This window comes from Dendropsophus ebraccatus, chromosome 11, assembly GCF_027789765.1.
Source record: "Dendropsophus ebraccatus isolate aDenEbr1 chromosome 11, aDenEbr1.pat, whole genome shotgun sequence".
In the NCBI taxonomy this organism is placed as follows: domain Eukaryota; kingdom Metazoa; phylum Chordata; class Amphibia; order Anura; family Hylidae; genus Dendropsophus; species Dendropsophus ebraccatus.
Genome location: NC_091464.1, coordinates 4,268,868 through 4,291,724, shown reverse-complemented (window position 1 = coordinate 4,291,724; position 22,857 = coordinate 4,268,868). Strand labels below are relative to the sequence as shown.

The 22,857-nt window shown below is 45.8% G+C and overlaps 1 protein-coding gene and 1 long non-coding RNA gene across 5 annotated transcripts in view; one reads left to right on the top strand and one right to left on the bottom strand.

Moving 5' to 3' along the window:
* Window positions 1-22,857, bottom strand: part of LOC138767330 (uncharacterized) — a 63,389-nt gene that overhangs the window by 18,039 nt on the left and 22,493 nt on the right. The window contains exon 1 of one of the 2 annotated variants that reach the window (XR_011358793.1): window positions 13,774-13,920. The exons of the other annotated variant lie outside the window; for it this stretch is intronic. This is a non-coding gene — a long non-coding RNA (uncharacterized lncRNA). Of the gene's footprint in view, window positions 1-13,773; window positions 13,921-22,857 lie in introns of those variants that run through there. 2 annotated transcript variants of the gene reach the window in all.
* SLC6A17 (solute carrier family 6 member 17) overlaps window positions 10,260-22,857 on the top strand; it is a 118,767-nt gene continuing 106,169 nt past the window's right edge. Inside the window, exons 1-3 of one of the 3 annotated variants that reach the window (XM_069944799.1) lie at window positions 10,889-10,944; window positions 11,034-11,106; window positions 17,778-17,872. The gene's annotated coding sequence lies outside the window, so the exon portion shown is untranslated. Of the gene's footprint in view, window positions 10,521-10,888; window positions 10,945-11,033; window positions 11,107-17,777; window positions 17,900-22,857 lie in introns of those variants that run through there. The other 2 variants (XM_069944801.1, XM_069944800.1) reach the window with 2 other exon arrangements.

Sequence of the window (22,857 nt, the reverse complement as noted above, 5' to 3'; positions counted from 1 at the left end):
TCTCACTCTCTAGGCTCTATCGTTGTCTTTCTCTCTCTCTTTAGGCTCTATCGTTGCCTTTCTCTCTCTTTCTCTCTCTCTAGGCTCTATTGTTGCCTTTCTCTCTCTTTCTCTCTCTCTAGGCTCTATTGTTGCCTTTCTCTCTCTCTCTCTCTCTCTAGGCTCTATCGTTGCCTTTCTCTCTCTCTCTCTCTCGGCTCTATCGTTGCCTTTCTCTCTCTCTCTCTCTAGGCTCTATCGTTGCCTTTCTCTCTCTCTCTCTAGGCTCTATTGTTGCCTTTCTCTCTCTCTCTCTCTCTCTAGGCTCTATCGTTGCCTTTCTCTCTCTCTCTCTCTCTCTCTAGGCTCTATCGTTGCCTTTCTCTCTCTCTCTCTCTCTCTCTAGGCTCTATCGTTGCCTTTCTCTCTCTCTCTCTCTCTCTCTCTCTAGGCTCTATCGTTGCCTTTCTCTCTCTCTCTCTAGGCTCTATCGTTGCCTTTCTCTCTCTCTCTCGGCTCTATCGTTGCCTTTCTCTCTCTCTCTAGGCTCTATCGTTGCCTTTCTCTCTCTCTCTCTAGGCTCTATCGTTGCCTTTCTCTCTCTCTCTCTAGGCTCGTTGCCTTTCTCTCTCTCTCTCTCGGCTCTATCGTTGCCTTTCTCTCTATCTCTCTCTCTCTCTAGGCTCTCTCTCTCTCTCTAGGCTCTATCGTTGCCTTTCTCTCTCTTTCTCTCTCTAGGCTCTCTCTCTCTCTCTCTCTCTAGGCTCTATCGTTGCCTTTCTCTCTCTCTCGGCTCTATCGTTGCCTTTCTCTCTCTCTCGGCTCTATCGTTGCCTTTCTCTCTCTCTCTCTAGGCTCTATCGTTGCCTTTCTCTCTCTCTCTAGGCTCTATCGTTGCCTTTCTCTCTATCTCTCTAGGCTCTCTCTCTCTCTCTAGGCTCTATCGTTGCCTTTCTCTCTCTTTCTCTCTCTAGGCTCTCTCTCTCTCTCTCTAGGCTCTATCGTTGCCTTTCTCTCTCTCTCGGCTCTATCGTTGCCTTTCTCTCTCTCTCGGCTCTATCGTTGCCTTTCTCTCTCTCTCTCTAGGCTCTATCGTTGCCTTTCTCTCTCTCTCTCTAGGCTCTATCGTTGCCTTTCTCTCTCTCTCTCTAGGCTCTATCGTTGCCTTTCTCTCTCTCTCTCTCTCTCTAGGCTCTATCGTTGCCTTTCTCTCTCTCTCTCTCTCTAGGCTCTATCGTTGCCTTTCTCTCTAGGCTCTCTCTCTCTCTCTAGGCTCTCTCTCTCTCTCTCTAGGCTCTATCGTTGCCTTTCTCTCTTTCTCTCTCTAGGCTCTCTCTCTCTCTCTAGGCTCTATCGTTGCCTTTCTCTCTCTTTCTCTCTCTCTCTAGGCTCTATCGTTGCCTTTCTCTCTCTCTCTCTCTCTCTCTAGGCTCTATCGTTGCCTTTCTCTCTCTTTCTCTCTCTCTCTCTAGGCTCTATCGTTGCCTTTCTCTCTCTTTCTCTCTCTAGGCTCTATCGTTGTCTTTCTCTCTCTCTCTAGGCTCTATCGTTGCCTTTCTCTCTCTTTCTCTCTCTCTCTCTCTAGGCTCTATCGTTGCCTTTCTCTCTCTTTCTCTCTCTCTCTCTAGGCTCTATCGTTGCCTTTCTCTCTCTTTCTCTCTCTAGGATCTATCGTTGTCTTTCTCTCTCTCTCTCTCTAGGCTCTATCGTTGCCTTTCTCTCTCTTTCTCTCTCTCTCTCTAGGCTCTATCGTTGCCTTTCTCTCTCTTTCTCTCTCTAGGCTCTATCGTTGTCTTTCTCTCTCTCTCTAGGCTCTATCGTTGCCTTTCTCTCTCTTTCTCTCTCTAGGCTCTATCGTTGTCTTTCTCTCTCTCTCTAGGCTCTATCGTTGCCTTTCTCTCTCTCTCTCTAGGCTCTATCGTTGTCTTTCTCTCTCTCTTTAGGCTCTATCGTTGCCTTTCTCTCTCTTTCTCTCTCTCTAGGCTCTATCGTTGCCTTTCTCTCTCTCTCTCTCTAGGCTCTATCGTTGCCTTTCTCTCTCTCTCTCTAGGCTCTATCGTTGCCTTTCTCTCTCTCTCTCTCTCTAGGCTCTATCGTTGCCTTTCTCTCTCTCTCTCTCTAGGCTCTATCGTTGCCTTTCTCTCTCTCTCTCTCTCTCTAGGCTCTATCGTTGCCTTTCTCTCTCTTTCTCTCTCTCTAGGCTCTATCGTTGCCTTTCTCTCTCTCTCTCTCTAGGCTCTATCGTTGCCTTTCTCTCTCTCTCTCTCTCTAGGCTCTATCGTTGCCTTTCACTCTCTCTCTCTCTAGGCTCTATCGTTGCCTTTCTCTCTCTCTCTCTCTCTAGGCTCTATCGTTGCCTTTCTCTCTCTTTCTCTCTCTCTCTCTCTAGGCTCTATCGTTGCCTTTCTCTCTCTAGGCTCTATCGTTGCCTTTCTCTCTCTCTCTAGGCTCTATCGTTGCCTTTCTCTCTCTTTCTCTCTCTCTCTCTAGGCTCTATCGTTGCCTTTCTCTCTCTTTCTCTCTCTCTCTAGGCTCTTTCTCTCTCTTTCTAGGCTCTATCTTTGTCTTTCTCTCTCTCTCTCTCTAGGCTCTATCGTTGTCTTTCTCTCTCTCTCTCTAGGCTCTATCGTTGTCTTTCTCTCTCTCTCTCTAGGCTCTATCGTTGTCTTACTCTCTCTCTCTCTAGGCTCTATCGTTGTCTTTCTCTCTCTCTCTCTAGGCTCTATCGTTGTCTTTCTCTCTCTCTCTCTAGGCTCTATCGTTGCCTTTCTCTCTCTCTCTCTAGGCTCTATCGTTGCCTTTCTCTCTCTCTCTAGGCTCTATCGTTGCCTTTCTCTCTCTCTCTCTCTCTAGGCTCTATCGTTGCCTTTCTCTCTCTCTCTCTCTCTAGGCTCTATCGTTGCCTTTCTCTCTCTCTAGGCTCTATCGTTGCCTTTCTCTCTCTCTCTCTCTAGGCTCTATCGTTGCCTTTCTCTCTCTTTCTCTCTCTAGGCTCTATCGTTGTCTTTCTCTCTCTCTCTCTAGGCTCTATCGTTGCCTTTCTCTCTCTTTCTCTCTCTCTCTCTAGGCTCTATCGTTGCCTTTCTCTCTCTCTCTCTAGGCTCTATCGTTGCCTTTCTCTCTCTCTAGGCTCTATCGTTGCCTTTCTCTCTCTTTCTCTCTCTCTAGGCTCTATCGTTGTCTTTCTCTCTCTCTCTAGGCTCTATCGTTGCCTTTCTCTCTCTTTCTCTCTCTCTCTCTAGGCTCTATCGTTGTCTTTCTCTCTCTCTCTAGGCTCTATCGTTGCCTTTCTCTCTCTCTCTAGGCTCTATCGTTGCCTTTCTCTCTCTTTCTCTCTAGGCTCTATCGTTGCCTTTCTCTCTCTCTCTCTAGGCTCTATCGTTGCCTTTCTCTTTCTCTCTCTCGGCTCTATCGTTGCCTTTCTCTCTCTTTCTCTCTCTCTCTCTAAGCTCTATCGTTGCCTTTCTCTCTCACTCTCTAGGCTCTATCGTTGCCTTTCTCTCTCTTTCTCTCTCTAGGCTCTATCGTTGCCTTTCTCTCTCTCTCTAGGCTCTATCGTTGCCTTTCTCTCTCTTTCTCTCTCTCTCTCTAGGCTCTATCGTTGCCTTTCTCTCTTTCTCTCTCTCTCTAGGCTCTTTCTCTCTCTTTCTAGGCTCTATCGTTGTCTTTCTCTCTCTCTCTCTCTCTCTAGGCTCTATCGTCTTTCTCTCTCTCTAGGCTGTATCGTCTTTCTCTCTCTCTCTCTAGGCTCTATCGTTGTCTTTCTCTCTCTTTCTCTAGGCTCTATCGTTGCCTTTCTCTCTCTAGGCTCTATCGTTGCCTTTCTCTCTCTCTCTCTCTAGGCTCTATCGTTGCCTTTCTCTCTCTCTCTCTAGGCTCTATCGTTGCCTTTCTCTCTCTTTCTCTCTCTCTCTCTAGGCTCTATCGTTGCCTTTCTCTCTCTTTCTCTCTCTAGGCTCTATCGTTGTCTTTCTCTCTCTCTCTAGGCTCTATCGTTGCCTTTCTCTCTCTTTCTCTCTCTAGGCTCTATCGTTGCCTTTCACTCTCTCTCTCTAGGCTCTATCGTTGCCTTTCTCTCTCTCTCTCTCTCTAGGCTCTATCGTTGCCTTTCTCTCTCTCTCTCTCTCTAGGCTCTATCGTTGCCTTTTCTCTCTCTCTCTCTCTCTAGGCTCTATCGTTGCCTTTCTCTCTCTCTCTCTCTCTAGGCTCTATCGTTGCCTTTCTCTCTATCTCTCTCTCTAGGCTCTATCGTTGCCTTTCTCTCTCTCTCTCTAGGCTCTATCGTTGCCTTTCTCTCTTCTCTCTCTCTAGGCTCTATCGTTGCCTTTCTCTCTCTTTCTCTCTCTAGGCTCTATCGTTGTCTTTCTCTCTCTCTCTAGGCTCTATCGTTGCCCTTTCTCTCTCTCTCTAGGCTCTATCGTTGCCTCTTTCTATCTCTTTCTCTCTAGGCTCTATCGTTGCCTTTCTCTCTCTCTCATCTAGGCTCTATCGTTTGCCCTTTCTCTTCTTCTCTCTCGGCTCTATCGTGCCTTTCTCTCTCTTTCTCTCTCTCTCTCTAAGCTCTATCGTTGCCTTTCTCTCTCACTCTCTAGGCTCTATCGTTGCCTTTCTCTCTCTTTCTCTCTCTAGGCTCTATCGTTGCCTTTCTCTCTCTCTCTAGGCTCTATCGTTGCCTTTCTCTCTCTTTCTCTCTCTCTCTCTAGGCTCTATCGTTGCCTTTCTCTCTCTTTCTCTCTCTCTCTAGGCTCTTTCTCTCTCTTTCTAGGCTCTATCGTTGTCTTTCTCTCTCTCTCTCTAGGCTCTATCGTCTTTCTCTCTCTCTAGGCTGTATCGTCTTTCTCTCTCTCTCTCTAGGCTCTATCGTTGTCTTTCTCTCTCTTTCTCTAGGCTCTATCGTTGCCTTTCTCTCTCTCTCTCTAGGCTCTATCGTTGCCTTTCTCTCTCTCTCTCTCTAGGCTCTATCGTTGCCTTTCTCTCTCTCTCTCTAGGCTCTATCGTTGCCTTTCTCTCTCTTTCTCTCTCTCTCTAGGCTCTATCGTTGCCTTTCTCTCTCTTTCTCTCTCTAGGCTCTATCGTTGTCTTTCTCTCTCTCTCTAGGCTCTATCGTTGCCTTTCTCTCTCTTTCTCTCTCTAGGCTCTATCGTTGTCTTTCTCTCTCTCTCTCTAGGCTCTATCGTTGCCTTTCTCTCTCTCTCTCTAGGCTCTATCGTTGCCTTTCTCTCTCTCTCTCTCTAGGCTCTATCGTTGCCTTTCTCTCTCACTCTCTAGGCTCTATCGTTGTCTTTCTCTCTCTCTTTAGGCTCTATCGTTGCCTTTCTCTCTCTTTCTCTCTCTCTAGGCTCTATTGTTGCCTTTCTCTCTCTTTCTCTCTCTCTAGGCTCTATTGTTGCCTTTCTCTCTCTCTCTCTCTCTCTAGGCTCTATCGTTGCCTTTCTCTCTCTCTCTCTCGGCTCTATCGTTGCCTTTCTCTCTCTCTCTCTCTCTCTAGGCTCTATCGTTGCCTTTCTCTCTCTCTCTCTAGGCTCTATTGTTGCCTTTCTCTCTCTCTCTCTCTCTCTAGGCTCTATCGTTGCCTTTCTCTCTCTCTCTCTCTCTCTCTAGGCTCTATCGTTGCCTTTCTCTCTCTCTCTCTCTCTCTCTAGGCTCTATCGTTGCCTTTCTCTCTCTCTCTCTCTCTCTAGGCTCTATCGTTGCCTTTCTCTCTCTCTCTCTAGGCTCTATCGTTGCCTTTCTCTCTCTCTCTCTCGGCTCTATCGTTGCCTTTCTCTCTCTCTCTAGGCTCTATCGTTGCCTTTCTCTCTCTCTCTCTAGGCTCTATCGTTGCCTTTCTCTCTCTCTCTCTAGGCTCGTTGCCTTTCTCTCTCTCTCTCTCGGCTCTATCGTTGCCTTTCTCTCTATCTCTCTCTCTCTCTAGGCTCTCTCTCTCTCTCTAGGCTCTATCGTTGCCTTTCTCTCTCTTTCTCTCTCTAGGCTCTCTCTCTCTCTCTCTCTCTAGGCTCTATCGTTGCCTTTCTCTCTCTCTCTGCTCTATCGTTGCCTTTCTCTCTCTCTCGGCTCTATCGTTGCCTTTCTCTCTCTCTCTCTAGGCTCTATCGTTGCCTTTCTCTCTCTCTCTCTCTAGGCTCTATCGTTGCCTTTCTCTCTATCTCTCTAGGCTCTCTCTCTCTCTCTAGGCTCTATCGTTGCCTTTCTCTCTCTTTCTCTCTCTAGGCTCTCTCTCTCTCTCTCTTAGGCTCTATCGTTGCCTGTCTCTCTCTCTCGGCTCTTATCGTTGCCCTTTTCTCTCTCTCTCGGGCTCTATCGTTGCCTTTCTCTCTCTCTCATCTAGGCTCTACGTTTGCCTTTCTCTCTCTCTCTCTAGGCTCTATCGTTGCCCTTTCTCTCTCTCTCTCTAGGCTCTATCGTTGCCTTTCTCTCTCTCTCTCTCTCTAGGCCTATTCGTTGCCTTTTCTCTCTCTCTCTCTCTCTCTAGGCTCTATCGTTGCCTTTCTCTCTAGGCTCTCTCTCTCTCTAGGCTCTCTCTCTCTCTCTCTAGGCTCTATCGTTGCCTTTCTCTCTCTCTCTCTCTGATCTCTCTCTCTCTCTAGGCTCTATCGTTGCCTTTCTCTCTCTTTCTCTCTCTCTCTAGGCTCTATCGTTGCCTTTCTCTCTCTCTCTCTCTAGGCTCTATCGTTGCCATTTCTCTCAGTGCTTTCTCTCTTCTCACTCATCGAGGCTCTATCAGTGCCCTGTCTCTCTCTTTCTCTCTCTTAGGACTCTATCGTTGTCTTTCCTACTCTCTCTACAGGGCTCTATCGTTTGCCTTTCTCTCTCCTTATCTCTCTCTCCTCTCTAGGTCTCATATCCGTTGCCTTTTCTCTCTCTTTCTCTCTCTCTCTCTAGGTCTATCTATCTTTTTCCTTTTTCTCGTCTGCACTTCTCTCTCTTTCTCTCTCTAGGCTCTATCGTTGTCTTTCTCTCTCTCCCTCCTCTCTCTAGGCTCTATCGTTGCCTTTCTCTCGTCTTTCTCTCTAGCGCTCAATCGTTGCCTTTCTCTCTCTTTCTCTCTCTAGGCGCTATCGTTGTCTTTCTCCTCTCTCTCTAGGGCTCTATCGTTGCCTTTCTCTCTCTTTCTCTCTCTAGGCTCTATCGTTGTCTTTCTCTCTCTCTCTAGGCTCTATCGTTGCCTTTCTCTCTCACTCTCTAGGCTCTATCGTTGTCTTTCTCTCTCTCTTTAGGCTCTATCGTTGCCTTTCTCTCTCTTTCTCTCTCTCTAGGCTCTATCGTTGCCTTTCTCTCTCTCTCTCTCTCTCTAGGCTCTATCGTTGCCTTTCTCTCTCTCTCTCTCTCTAGGCTCTATCATTGCCTTTCACTCTCTCTCTCTCTAGGCTCTATCGTTGCCTTTCTCTCTCTCTCTCTCTAGGCTCTATCGTTGCCTTTCTCTCTCTTTCTCTCTCTCTCTCTAGGCTCTATCGTTGCCTTTCTCTCTCTAGGCTCTATCGTTGCCTTTCTCTCTCTCTCTAGGCTCTATCGTTGCCTTTCTCTCTCTTTCTCTCTCTCTCTCTAGGCTCTATCGTTGCCTTTCTCTCTCTCTCTCTCTAGGCTCTATCGTTGTCTTTCTCTCTCTCTCTCTAGGCTCTATGGTTAGGTCTGTCTCTCTCTCTCTCTCCTCTAGGCTCTATCGTTGTCTTTCTCTCTCTCTCTCTAGGCTCTATCGTTGTCTTTCTCTCTCTCTCTCTAGGCTCTATCGTTGTCTTTCTCTCTCTCTCTCTAGGCTCTATCGTTGTCTTTCTCTCTCTCTCTAGGCTCTATCGTTGTCTTTCTCTCTCTCTCTCTAGGCTCTATCGTTGCCTTTCTCTCTCTCTCTCTAGGCTCTATCGTTGCCTTGCTCTATCGTTGCCTTTCTCTCTCTCTCTCTAGGCTCTATCGTTGCCTTTCTCTCTCTTTCTCTCTCTCTCTCTAGGCTCTATCGTTGCCTTTCTCTCTCTTTCTCTCTCTCTCTCTAGGCTCTATCGTTGCCTTTCTCTCTCTTTCTCTCTCTCTCTCTAGGCTCTATCGTTGCCTTTCTCTCTCTCTCTAGGCTCTATCGTTGCCTTTCTCTCTCTTTCTCTCTCTAGGCTCTATCGTTGCCTTTCTCTCTCTCTCTCTCTCTAGGCTCTATCGTTGCCTTTCTCTCTCTTTCTCTCTCTCTCTCTAGGCTCTATCGTTGCCTTTCTCTCTCTTTCTCTCTCTCTCTCTAGGCTCTATCGTTGCCTTTCTCTCTCTCTCTAGGCTCTATCGTTGCCTTTCTCTCTCTTTCTCTCTCTAGGCTCTATCGTTGCCTTTCTCTCTCTCTCTCTCTCTCTCTAGGCTCTATCGTTGCCTTTCTCTCTCACTCTCTCTCTCTAGGCTCTATCGTTGCCTTTCTCTCTCACTCTCTAGGCTCTATCGTTGCCTTTCTCTCTCTCTCGGCTCTATCGTTGCCTTTCTCTCTCTCTCTAGGCTCTATCGTTGCCTTTCTCTCTCTCTCTCTAGGCTCTATCGTTGCCTTTCTCTCTCTCTCTCTAGGCTCTATCGTTGCCTTTCTCTCTCTCTAGGCTCTATCGTTGCCTTTCTCTCTCTCTCTCTCTAGGCTCTATCGTTGCCTTTCTCTCTCTCTCTCTAGGCTCTATCGTTGCCTTTCTCTCTATCTCTCTCTCTCTCTCTAGGCTCTCTCTCTCTCTCTAGGCTCTATCGTTGCCTTTCTCTCTCTTTCTCTCTCTAGGCTCTCTCTCTCTCTCTCTAGGCTCTCTCTCTCTCTAGGCTCTATCGTTGCCTTTCTCTCTCTCTCGGCTCTATCGTTGCCTTTCTCTCTCTCTAGGCTCTATCGTTGCCTTTCTCTCTCTCTCTCTCTAGGCTCTATCGTTGCCTTTCTCTCTCTCTCTCTCTAGGCTCTATCGTTGCCTTTCTCTCTCTCTCTCTCTAGGCTCTATCGTTGCCTTTCTCTCTAGGCTCTCTCTCTCTCTCTAGGCTCTCTCTCTCTCTCTAGGCTCTATCGTTGCCTTTCTCTCTCTTTCTCTCTCTAGGCTCTCTCTCTCTAGGCTCTATCGTTGCCTTTCTCTCTCTTTCTCTCTCTCTCTCTAGGCTCTATCGTTGCCTTTCTCTCTCTCTAGGCTCTATCGTTGCCTTTCTCTCTCTTTCTCTAGGCTCTTTCTCTCTCTCTAGGCTCTATCGTTGTCTTTCTCTCTCTTTCTCTCTCTCTCTAGGCTCTTTCTCTCTCTCTAGGCTCTATCGTTGTCTTTCTCTCGGCGAGGAGCCACAAGGTCACAAGAGCTCGGTCCCCATTGCTGTAGTGCCGTCTGGGGATGTATATATTACTATCTGACATGACATCTATATGAGACGCCATTTTCTCTTACTCAGAGAGACCTTTATTGTCAGGAATCTATTTTTATGCAGATTCATGAAGAGCTTATAAATATCTTCCCCACAAGCTGCACTTGCTATTACATTACCCTGCAGACTTTGTGTCTCCATAGTATCGGATAACAAACACAAAATAGGCGGCAAATGCAAGAAAGGAACTGTCCACTCTTCCAGTACTTCTCAGGTGCTGTTTGTCCTGCAGGAAGTGGTGTATTCTCTCCAGTCTGACACAGTGCTCTCTGCTGCCACCTCTGTCCATGTCCCGAGTAGCAACACATCCTCATAGAAAACCTCTCCTGCTCTCCAGACTAGAAAGAACACACCTATGGCAGTAACCATGTTTTGCAGGCAGCCTTAGGGCTGCATCCAACTTCTTCAGCCACATTGTAATTATTCTGGACGGGGCTATACAGGGATGTTGCGCTCCTCAGGGCACTGCTAATAGGGCCGCAGGTCTTATCCATCTAACCTGCTGCTATATTCACTATAACAGCAAAAGCCCTCTACTCCGAGCCGTCTTTCCCATTGGGCAGGGTAGGCAGCTGCTTAGGGGCCCATGATTCATAGGGGGCCCCTCTGCGCTCTGAACTGACTGTAAAACACTGAAAGTCCCTGCGTCGAGAGGCTGACGGACCCGCACACAGCGCAATTACATCATCATTGTGCGCGTTAGTGCACCAGGCGGGGCCTCAAAAGCAGTGAGAGAGTAGTATAGCCCAGAGCCGTGCAGGGAAGAGAGCGGCCGAGTCCTGCTGTGTCACCTGGATAATGGGCATTCCTTATTGTAAGTGATTGTATTGGCTTGGGACGGTCCAGGGTAAGGAGTAGGGGGGCTTCAGGTGTGGCTGGGAAGGCCGGAGGGGTCGCAGGGTTGGGGGGGCATAATGCCCTGCCTCCACTGCCCCTACCATTCTACATTCATCAGCCTCTGGGTTTATGTCCGGCACGTCCACGGACCCCCCCAGTCGCTTCGCGCTACCTGAATCTCCGTGTAGTAGAAGTTATAGAAATGGCTTAAAGTAAAATTGGAGAATGCGGGAATGAGCCATCTGTCAATCATTCTGGAGGAGGCGAGGGCGGCCTGGAGACTGAGTGGTGGTCGGAAAGTGGGGTGGGTGCAAACGGTGTCACAAGCCCACCTGTGTCGCTGCAACATGAAGATAGATGACGCAGCAAAGGTACAGGAAACTGTCAGCATGGATATATACATCTAATAATATAAACTCACTGCAAGGTGTACTAGGCCATGAAATTATATGCTGTATATTGCATAGGGTTATAGAGGCTACGTGGGCACTTTCTTCCAGACACAGCATCTCTCCTGTCCTCCGCTTGGGTGGTTTGGTTTTTCATTGAAGTGAATGGAGCTGAATTGCAATTCCACACACAACCTGGGGACAGGGGTGGCGCTGTTTTTTCTAATTCTGGCTAACCCCTTTGGTTTTGGCTAGGTTCACACTTCTGTCTGGGCTCAGTTCAGGACGCTCCATCCCAAGTTCCATCTATTTTATCTGTTCCATCTATTTCCTGCAGTCATTTTATTTCCCACAGACACCAGATGGGGAGCGGGTGGACCCCAATCAGGTCCGTGGGACCTCTCCGGTATCCGTCTGCATCAGCCAGGTCCTTATTATATTTGCCTTATATTTGTCCCCTTTAAGCGCAGCCCCTAACTCTGATTTATCCCACAGGGGGTGTAAATCCACCAGGATGCTTTCCCTATCACTTGTTTGCTGCTGTGTGTAGAGAAAACTGCTGGCAAAGGTGACTTGTAACCAAACTCCCCCCTTCCTGAGCAAATACATATAGATATACATATACGTACAGATATATCTACAGATATACATATAGATATACAGATATACCTATAGATATAGAGATACATATATGTACAGATCTATCTACAGATATACAGATATACCTATAGATATACAGATACATATACATACAGATATACCTATAGATATACATACAGATATACCTATAGATATACAGATACACATACATACAGATATACCTATAGATATACATACAGATATACCTATAGATATACAGATACATATACATACAGATATACCTATAGATATACATACAGATATACCTATAGATATACAGATACATATACATACAGATATACCTATAGATATACATACAGATATACCTATAGATATACAGATACACATACATACAGATATACCTATAGATATACATACAGATATACCTATAGATATACAGATACATATACATACAGATATACCTATAGATATACATACAGATATACCTATAGATATACAGATACATATACATACAGATATACCTATAAATATAGAGATACATATATGTACAGATCTATCTACAGATATACATACACATATACAAATATACATATAGATATACCTATAGATATACAGATACACATACATACAGATATACCTATAGATATACATACAGATATACCTATAGATATACAGATACATATACATACAGATATACCTATAAATATAGAGATACATATATGTACAGATCTATCTACAGATATACATACACATATACAAATATACATATAGATATACCTATAGATATACAGATACACATACATACAGATATACCTATAGATATACATACAGATATACCTATAGATATACAGATACATATACATACAGATATACCTATAAATATAGAGATACATATATGTACAGATCTATCTACAGATATACATACACATATACAAATATACATATAGATATACCTATAGATATACAGGTACATATACATACAGATATACCTATAGATATACATACAGATATACCTATAGATATACAGATACACATACATACAGATATACCTATAGATATACATACAGATATACCTATATACAGATACATATACATACAGATATACCTATAGATATACATACAGATATACCTATAGATATACAGATACATATACATACAGATATATCTACAGATATACATACACATATAGATATACCTATAGATATAGATACATACACATATAGATATACATATACCTATAGATACATATACATGTAGATATACATATACGTACAGATGTACCTATACCTGTACATACAGCTATACCTATACATACAGATGTACCTATACCTATACATACAGCTATACCTATACATACAGATGTACCTATACCTATACATACAGCTATACCTGTACATATAGCTATACCTATACATACAGATGTACCTATACATACAGATGTACCTATACATACAGCTGTACCTATACATACAGCTATACCTACACATACAGATGTACCTATACATACAGCTGTACCTATACATACAGCTGTACCTATACATACAGCTGTACCTATACATACAGATGTACCTATACATACAGCTGTACCTATACATACAGCTGTACCTATACATACAGCTGTACCTATACATACGGCTATACCTATACATACAGCTATACCTATACATACAGATGTACCTATACATACAGATGTACCTATACATACAGCTATACCTATACATACAGCTATACCTATACATACAGATGTACCTATACATACAGATGTACCTATACATACAGATGTACCTACACATACAGATGTACCTATACATACAGCTGTACCTATACATACAGCTATACCTATACATACAGCTGTACCTACACATACAGATGTACCTATACATACAGCTATACCTATACATACAGCTATACCTATACATATAGCTGTACCTATACATACAGATGTACCTATACATACAGATGTACCTATACATACAGATGTACCTATACATACAGATGTACCTATACATACAGATGTACCTATACATACAGCTGTACCTACACATACAGATGTACCTACACATACAGCTGTACCTATACATACAGCTGTACCTATACATACAGCTGTACCTATACATACAGCTATACCTATACATACAGATGTACCTATACATACAGCTATACCTATACATACAGCTGTACCTATACATACAGCTGTACCTATACATACAGATGTACCTATACATACAGATGTACCTATACATACAGATGTACCTATACATACAGATGTACCTATACATACAGATGTACCTATACATACAGATGTACCTACACATACAGATGTACCTACACATACAGATGTACCTATACATACAGCTGTACCTATACATACAGCTATACCTATACATACAGCTGTACCTACACATACAGATGTATCTATACATACAGCTGTACCTACACATACAGATGTACCTATACCTATACATACAGATATACATATAGATATTCCTATAGCTATACAGCGGCCTATCCTGTGTATATGTTAATAAGCTGTGTGCACCAGCGCCCCCCTGGTCTGACAGTTTTGCTGGTGTCGGTGACGCTGCTGCTGCTGCATATTCCTTTTCTAATCTCTCTAATCCTCATGTGCAGAAACCTTCAGCTTTGGGATAATCTGGCGAGCGGATGGCGCGTCCTGTGTGGCTGCTATTTTCTAGGCTCGGACGTGATGGAAAGCTCCGCGTCCGCTCCCTGGTTCACCAGCTGGTGTTCCTCAGACACGGGCAGGAGGCGGGGAGGGATGCTGAGGGGTTACCATGGTGACAGATCCTGGTCGCTCAGTCACAAGGGCTGAATTCACACGTCTATTTATAGGAAGGACGTGTGCCGGGGTCCTGGGGCGCAGGATGGCACACGGACACATTAGACAGAGGACACAACTCCCTGACACACTGACCAGGTTTATCATCAGCCTGGGACATATCAGGAGCGATCAGCCAGGAATACACGGCCACACATGGTTATATCCCATCTCTGAGACACAAGGTCCTTCAATGTCACACCAAGGGCACAGCTAGCTTACTTAAAGGGGAACTCCAGCAAAAAGGATTTTCTTTCAAATTAACTGGTCAGCAAGTTATATAGATTTGTAATTTATTTCTGTAAAAAAATCCCCAGTCTTCCAGTACTTCTCAGCTGCTGTATGTCCTGCAGGAAGTGGTGTATTCTCTCCAGTCTGACACAGTGCTCTCTGCTGCCACCTCTGTCCATGTCAGGAAGTGTCCAGAGCAGCAGCAAATCCCCATAGAAAACCTCTCCTGCAAAGAAACCCCGTATCGCAGCTCATTTACTACGTTAACATAGATATGTTGGAGGTTTGGGAGTCCCAAATATTAAAGGCTACCACACAGCTTCTATTTTAGCTCAACTTAAATGCTGGTGGCGTTCAGAGAAACAAATGCCCTGGGAACAAATCGAAGAATCATCCGTCTCACCCTGTTCCCTACAACACCTACTATTACTACCATTTTGGAGAAATACCACTTCACCAAGCTTAAACCCATTAGTTAGCACATCTCTCCAAATATGAAAAGACTTCCATACACAAATAGGAACCAAAATGCAAGTGCCCAAAGCTTTCATACCCCTATGGATATATCCCTATGGAAAACCAATGGCATAACAAAAACCTCCTTCTCTCATACCAAGAACTACAAAACGAATTTCAGCTACCAACTAGTGATTTTCATAAATATTTACAAATAAGACAATTATTACTAAGCTCTAAATCCCTGACCACTCTAGTAGATAAACATATCTTCCATTATCTCATAACTAATCCAAAAGGTTTGAGGCCTATATACCATAACTACTGTGAATATTCCACCTTTACTAAAACCCACCCACTAAAGGCCTGGGAAAAAGACCTGGGACTAACATTTTCCAACAATTCTTGGAAAAAAGCCTTCCCTACGATCCGCCAGTCGCTCCACTGTGTGTCTCACGTAGAAGCAGCAATAAAAACCTCTCTTCGCTGGTATTCCACACCCGATCGTCTAGCTAAAATATTTCCTGGCTCTTCGGACCTATGCTGGAGAAAAAGGTACTCTAATGCATATACTATGGACCTGCCCAAAGATCCAACAATATTGGTCTAGTTATAAAATGCTTATCCTACAATTAATACCACACTCCATTAGCTGGTCCCCCCAATTGGTATTGTTCTATATTGGAATTGAAGAAATTCCCATTACATACAGACCACTATTGTGTCAACTCCTAATAATAGGGAAACTAGCTCTCACAAAATATTGGAAGGCCATTAAGACTCCCACACTAGAAGAAATTATCAACCTGATTAATAACACATATATCTATGAAAAAATCCTATCACAAGGGCAATTAAAGAACAAAAAATGCTCCTCTAAATGGCATCTATGGATCACCTCACCCCACTACCCGATACAAACATAAACAATTTCAAAGAAGCAAACGACCCCTTAATGTAGGTCATCTCCGCCAAGAAAGAAATTATCAACACCTCCGTTTAAAAAAACCTCTCTCAAGGGGGGCGTGGCCTGGCCATGGAGGAGAGAGCACACTAGATCTCGAGCTCCGCATGCAGACTCCCTGATCTTGGCTATTCCTCGCCCCTGTACCAGATGGTCGGCGGCAGACGCAGGAACAGGACCGGCACCCGTTCGCAGCCTCCCCCTACCCCCTGCGGCAGTATCGACCGGTTCCTGACACCGGACCCCGCTGGAGGCCTAGCAGACCGCGCGCGCCAGCGCAGCCCCGAACCTCGCGTGACGCGGCGCTCCCAACTTGCCAACTCCCAGGGGCCGGCTGCAGCTGCATCCTCATCGGACCGTACTGTCTCCACACCCAGAGATTCACCTAGCCTACCTCTCACCGGGGGAGACCTACGGTCGGCAGTTCGGATCCCCCGCCAGCCCGGCGTCAGGTAACGGTGCAGCACCAGCCCGCGGCACACCACAACCGGTACCTCATACACCCGGCTGCGCAGCTGCGGCTTCTCCCACCTCCTCCTTGCCTCAGCTTGAGGCCGGAACTATAGGGCCTGTGGCCCAGTGGATCGGGGACCCGGCTTCCTCGGCCCTGCACACTATGGACAGATCCTCCTTGTCCCCTGCAGCATCCATTTTCACTCCCACAGAGGAGGCGCCGCCATCTTGCTCCACACTCACTTCCAAACAGCAACAGCCTAACATGGCGGCTCATAGAGAGGGGCAGGAACAATGGGACTGGCGAAAACATGTTAAATAATTGCCTACGAGGTCAGACATGGAGAAGCTGGTGGAGAGACTTGAAAGTGCATATAAAAAGGAGCTGGGCACCTTGAGAGCTGAAGTGCAGGCCGTAGACGCTAAAGTTACAGACTTATCCTCTGATCACATGTCGTTGTCTGCCACAGTTGAGTATGTCCAAGCTACATTGGCTGTACAAGACCGCCATATCCAGCACCTTTACCGCCTACAGGAGGACTCAGAGAATCGCAATAGGCGGAACAATATTCGCATAAGGGGGCTCCCGGAGGCTACTAGAACAGCAGACCTTATCCCTACACTCCAAGGTGTCTTCGCTTCACTTCTGAAACGCCCTGTTACCGAAGATTTCGAGATCGACAGAGCACACTATGTAAATAGACTGCGAGATGTGATCTGCAGGTTGCATCATTATCGTGTCAAGGATGAAATTATGAGAGCAGTGAGGAACCTGGACTGTGTTGATTTTGATGGAGCCCGGCTTGTCTTTCTGCAAGATTTATCCAGGTTTACCCTGTCACAACGGAGAGCCCTGAAACCATTGTTAGAAGTACTACGAGAGCGGGATATTCTATACTCCTGGGGCTTTCCGTTCCAACTTGTAGTGAGGAAGAACGGACGTAGGCATGAATTATCCACACCTGAGGATCTACCGCTGTTCTTGAAGGAACTGGACTTACCCGATATGTCCCTCCCAGACTGGTTGCCTACCCCCGTTCTTCCAACCCGACAGCCTCCACGCCGTGTCAGGCCGCCCTCGGATGCTGGGGACTGAGATTGGACAGTGACCGTGGTCTTTTGCCCGCTTTTATGCTATCACCTCCTGGTCATTGTTGACTTAATTGCTTGATGCTTGCTTTACTAACCTTGTTCCTTTACAGCTTGAAGGGGGGGGGAGGATGCTTAGTACGGTTGCAGGGGATTTAGTGTATGAAACTAACGTTCTTTGGGGGGGGGGGGGGTGTTTGTGTGTTATAATTTTCAGTTGAGGTGTTATTCTCCTCTCCCTGCTGGCGAGGAATGCCATATTTTTGCCTATAATCTATACCAGGGGAGATCTGCAGCATTTTGCTCTTTTTACCTTTTTTGGTTAGTTCGTCCCCTCTTAGATTGAATGCCTGGTGCGTCTCTATACACCCTGTTGGGTTTTCTTGTTCTCTGGACTATTGTCCGGTTAGAATCTGGTCTATTTTAGGCCTCTTCTTCTTTCTTTTCTTGTCTTACCTTTCCTCTTTTTTTTCTGTTGTGTTTTTTTTGTCAACCCTTTCCCTATTGTTTGGTTACTACCCCACCTTTCTGTACGGGACTGTATTCTTGTTCCTTTGAGTGGACATTAATACGTTTCTTCTCTCTTATCCTTCTTATTTGAGTCTAGCACGCCTCCTCGGTCACATCCAGATGTCGTCGGCGTCCATCAAGATCGCTTCTCTCAACGTCAGAGGCCTCAACGTTCCAGAAAAAAGATCTCAGGTGACCTACTCCATGCATAGACAAAAGGTACAGATCCTGTTTTTGCAGGAAACGCATTTCAAGACCGGCCATGTTCCCAGCCTCATAAACTAACTTACCATTGCAATGGGAGGCGTTGAAGTGCATCCTCCGGGGGGTACTCATTTAGCAGGGAGCCAGACTGAAAAAAGAAAAAGGGGCAAGCATACAAAAATTGCTCTCTAAAATTGATAGCCTTTCCAAATCCCATAAAACATCATTGTCAGCAGAGATAGGTGTGGAATTGGCACTGACAAAGGAAAAACTGAAAGACCTCTTGCTGCGCAATTCCTCATACCAGAAAGCGAAGTATCAGAGTTTTCTCTATGAACAAGCAAACAAAGCAGGAAGAGCGTTGGCGCGGCTTATTCACCCTCGCTCCTCGACCACTTATGTTTCTCACCTCAAAGAAGTGTCGGGTGCAGCAGTACACCATCCGAAATTGATTGCTGAAATGTTCCGTACATACTACGCTTCCTTTTATGACATTAAGGGCAGCTTTTCTGACATGCCTACTCACACTCTAGATGATAGAATACATACTTATCTACAGGATACGGCCATACCGTCTATTTCGTCTGAGGACATGGACTCATTGGAGTCTGATTTCTCAGAGGTGGAAGTAAAATCAGCCCTGTCAGATACTAAAAGTGGGAAGAGTCCGGGCCCAGACGGCTTCACAGTGGCCTTCTACAAGATGTTTCAGACAATGCTGATGCCAATCCTCTTGAAGTGCTTTAATAGTATTTTGGGGGGTTGTTCGTTCCCTAAACAAGCCCTTGAGGCGCATGTGGTAGTCCTGCCTAAACCTGGGAAAGATCCTGTCTATTGCCAAAACTATAGACCGATTTCCTTCATTAATTGTGATGTCAAGTTATACTCTAAGGTGTTGGCGACGCGACCTGCCAGTGTGATCCCGGATTGCATCCATTTAGATCAGGTGGGTTTTGTGCCTGAAAGGGAGGTAAGGGACAATACCCTTAGGACTATTGCACTGATCTCTTATGCTCAACGCCAGGAATCTCCAATGTGCCTTCTCTCTGTTGATGCCGAAAAAGCATTTGATAGGGTGCATTGGAGATTCCTCAGGGCAGCTCTGTTCCATATGGGGCTGGGCCCATCCTTCATAGATAGAATCATGGCGTTATACACGATCCCAACTGCGAGAGTTCGGGTCAATGGCATACTGTCCAATCCCTTTTCTATCCACAACGGTACTAGACAGGGTTGTCCCTTGTCTCCCTTACTCTACATCATCACTATGGAGCATCTGGCCGTTGCGTTACGCTCTAATCCAGACATTAAAGGCGTAAAGGTGGGGCAGGACTGCCACAAACTAGCCCTATACGCTGATGACTTACTCCTGTATGTTTCTTCCCCACTCACAACCTTGCCCCAGGTCTTGAGGGAGTTCGAGCGATTCGGATCCTTGAGCAATTTCAAGGTGAACATTACAAAAACAGAAGGGTTGAATATCAGTCTTCCCCAACCAGAGTTTTCTAGCGTCCGGAATGCTTTTGCGTTTAAATGGCGCACTGATTGTATTAAGTATCTTGGCATTTATGTTTCTCCTGCCTTACATACTCTCTCCGCATTGAATTACCAACCTCTGGTGGGGAAGATTGAAAAAGAACTGAACTTCTATTTTCCTAAGCCTGTCTCTTGGTTTGGCCGTATGCAGATTATTAAAATGGATGTTCTGCCCAAATTATTATACGTTTTTCAGGCGGTCCCGATATGCGTCCCGTCCAAGTTTTTCCACATACTGCAACGAGCCATCTCTAAATTTATATGGGGTGCCTCCAAACCTCGCGCCAGTTTCATGAATCTGACTAAACGTAAGGAACTCGGTGGCGTGGGTCTCCCAAACCTCCGGTTATACCATGAAGCGGCTCTCGTGGGACACATTTTGGACTGGGCGCATTCTGGCCTCCGGAAACGGTGGGTCGCACTCGAACTCTCCATATCCACTGTTGATTTGGCACTGGCTCCCTGGCTGCTCCCTGGAGACCGCAGTTCGGTTCCTTGTTGGCCGTATCTAGCAGCGCATGTGCTCGCTGTGTGGGACAATTGGATAGCTAAATACCCCATTGGGTCACGACTTGGAGCTGTGACATTATAGGACTACAACTCCCAATGGGGTCTGTCTGTGTCCCCCTCTCCCGAAAGACAAAGACAGATCACACTGGGAGTTGTAGTCCTACACTGTCTATAGAAATTGTCCCATTTTACCTTGCAGTGCCAGACTGGATACGTATATACTGTATATGTATACATGCAGTGCCAGACTGGATACGTATATACTGTATATGTATACATGCAGTGCCAGACTGGATACGTATATACTGTATATGTATACATGCAGTGCCAGACTGGATACGTATATACTGTATATGTATACATGCAGTGCCAGACTGGATACGTATATACTGTATATGTATACATGCAGTGCCAGACTGGATACGTATATATATATATGTATACATGCAGTGCCAGACTGGATACGTATATATATGTATACAAGCAGTGCCAGACTGGATACGTATATATATGTATACATGCAGTGCCAGACTGGATACGTATATATATGTATACATGCAGTGCCAGACTGGATACGTATATATATGTATACAAGCAGTGCCAGACTGGATACGTATATATATGTATACATGCAGTGCCAGACTGGATACGTATATATATGTATACATGCAGTGCCAGACTGGATACGTATATATATATATATATGTATACATGCAGTGCCAGACTGGATACGTATATATATATATATGTATACATGCAGTGCCAGACTGGATACGTATATATATGTATACATACAGTGCCAGACTGGATACATATATGTGTGTGTATACATGCAGCGCCAGACTGGATACGTATATATATGTATACATGCAGTGCCAGACTGGATACGTATATATATATGTATACATGCAGTGCCAGACAGTGTGTGTGTGTGTGTGTATATATATAGTGCCAGACTGGAGATATATACAGTACATGCAGTGGCAGGCAGGTCTGGTGTGGCGGTGTTATACAGTCACAGTATGGCAGTATTGGTCAGGTCTGATATGGCGGTGTTCTACAGTCACGGTATTGTTGTGTGGCTGTATGCTTTAAATGTGCATTGTCTGAAGCTGTTGCCTACCAATCGTGTGACAAGAATCGCTACAGACAATATGCAGATCCTGTAAGCAGTTAAAAACCATGTAGAAAAAAAAATTCAGACACTGCATGTGGCCGAAACCACGCGTCCATTTTCCCCCCAAGCAGCCGGGAGGGGGGCCCCATTGGAAGGTTTGCTATGGGGCCCCGCCATCTCTAGTTACGCCCCTGGATACATGGGGTGTGCTTCCCCTGTGTATATATGTGTGAGAGGATACATGGGGTGTGCTTCCCCTGTGTATATATGTGTGAGGGGGATACATGGGGTGTGCTTCCCCTGTGTATATATGTGTGAGAGGATACATGGGGTGTGCTTCCCCTGTGTATATATGTGTGAGGGGATACATGGGGTGTGCTTCCCCTGTGTATATATGTGTGAGGGGATACATGGGGTGTGCTTCCCCTGTGTATATATGTGTGAGGGGATACATGGGGTGTGCTTCCCCTGTATATATATGTGTGAGGGGAATACATGGGGTGTGCTTCCCCTGTGTATATATGTGTGAGGGGATACATGGGGTGTGCTTCCCCTGTGTATATATGTGTGAGGGGGATACATGGGGTGTGCTTCCCCTGTGTATATATGTGTGAGGGGATACATGGGGTGTGCTTCCCCTGTGTATATATGTGTGAGGGGATACATGGGGTGTGCTTCCCCTGTGTATATATGTGTGAGGGGATACATGGGGTGTGCTTCCCCTGTGTATATATGTGTGAGGGGATACATGGGGTGTGCTTCCCCTGTGTATATATGTGTGAGGGGATACATGGGGTGTGCTTCCCCTGTGTATATATGAGGGGATACATGGGGTGTGCTTCCCCTGTGTATATATGAGGGGATACATGGGGTGTGCTTCCCCTGTGTATATGTAGGAGAGGATACATGGGGTGTGCTTCCCCTGTGTATATATGTGTGAGAGGATACATGGGGTGTGCTTCCCCTGTGTATATATGTGTGAGGGGATACATGGGGTGTGCTTCCCCTGTGTATATATGTGTGAGGGGGATACATGGGGTGTGCTTCCCCTGTGTATATATGTGTGAGGGGATACATGGGGTGTGCTTCCCCTGTGTATATATGAGGGGATACATGGGGTGTGCTTCCCCTGTGTATATATGTGTGAGGGGGATACATGGGGTGTGCTTCCCCTGTGTATATATGTGTGAGGGGATACATGGGGTGTGCCTTCCCCTGTGTATATATGTGTGAGGGGGATACATGGGGTGTGCTTCCCCTGTGTATATATGTTGTGAGTGAGGGGATACATGGGGTGTGCTTCCCCTGTGTATATATGTGTGAGTGAGGGGATACATGGGGTGTGCTTCCCCTGTGTATATATGTGTGAGGGGATACATGGGGTGTGCTTCCCCTGTGTATATATATATGAGGGGATACATGGGGTGTGCTTCCCCTGTGTATATATGTGTGAGAGGATACATGGGGTGTGCTTCCCCTGTGTATATATGTGTGAGGGGAATACATGGGGTGTGCTTCCCCTGTGTATATATGTGTGAGGGGGATACATGGGGTGTGCTTCCCCTGTGTATATATGTGTGAGGGGGATACATGGGGTGTGCTTCCCCTGTGTATATATGTGTGAGGGGATACATGGGGTGTGCTTCCCCTGTGTATATATGTGTGTGAGGGGATACATGGGGTGTGCTTCCCCTGTGTATATATGTGTGAGGGGGATACATGGGGTGTGCTTCCCCTGTGTATATATATGTGAGGGGATACATGGGGTGTGCTTCCCCTGTGTATATATGAGGGGATACATGGGGTGTGC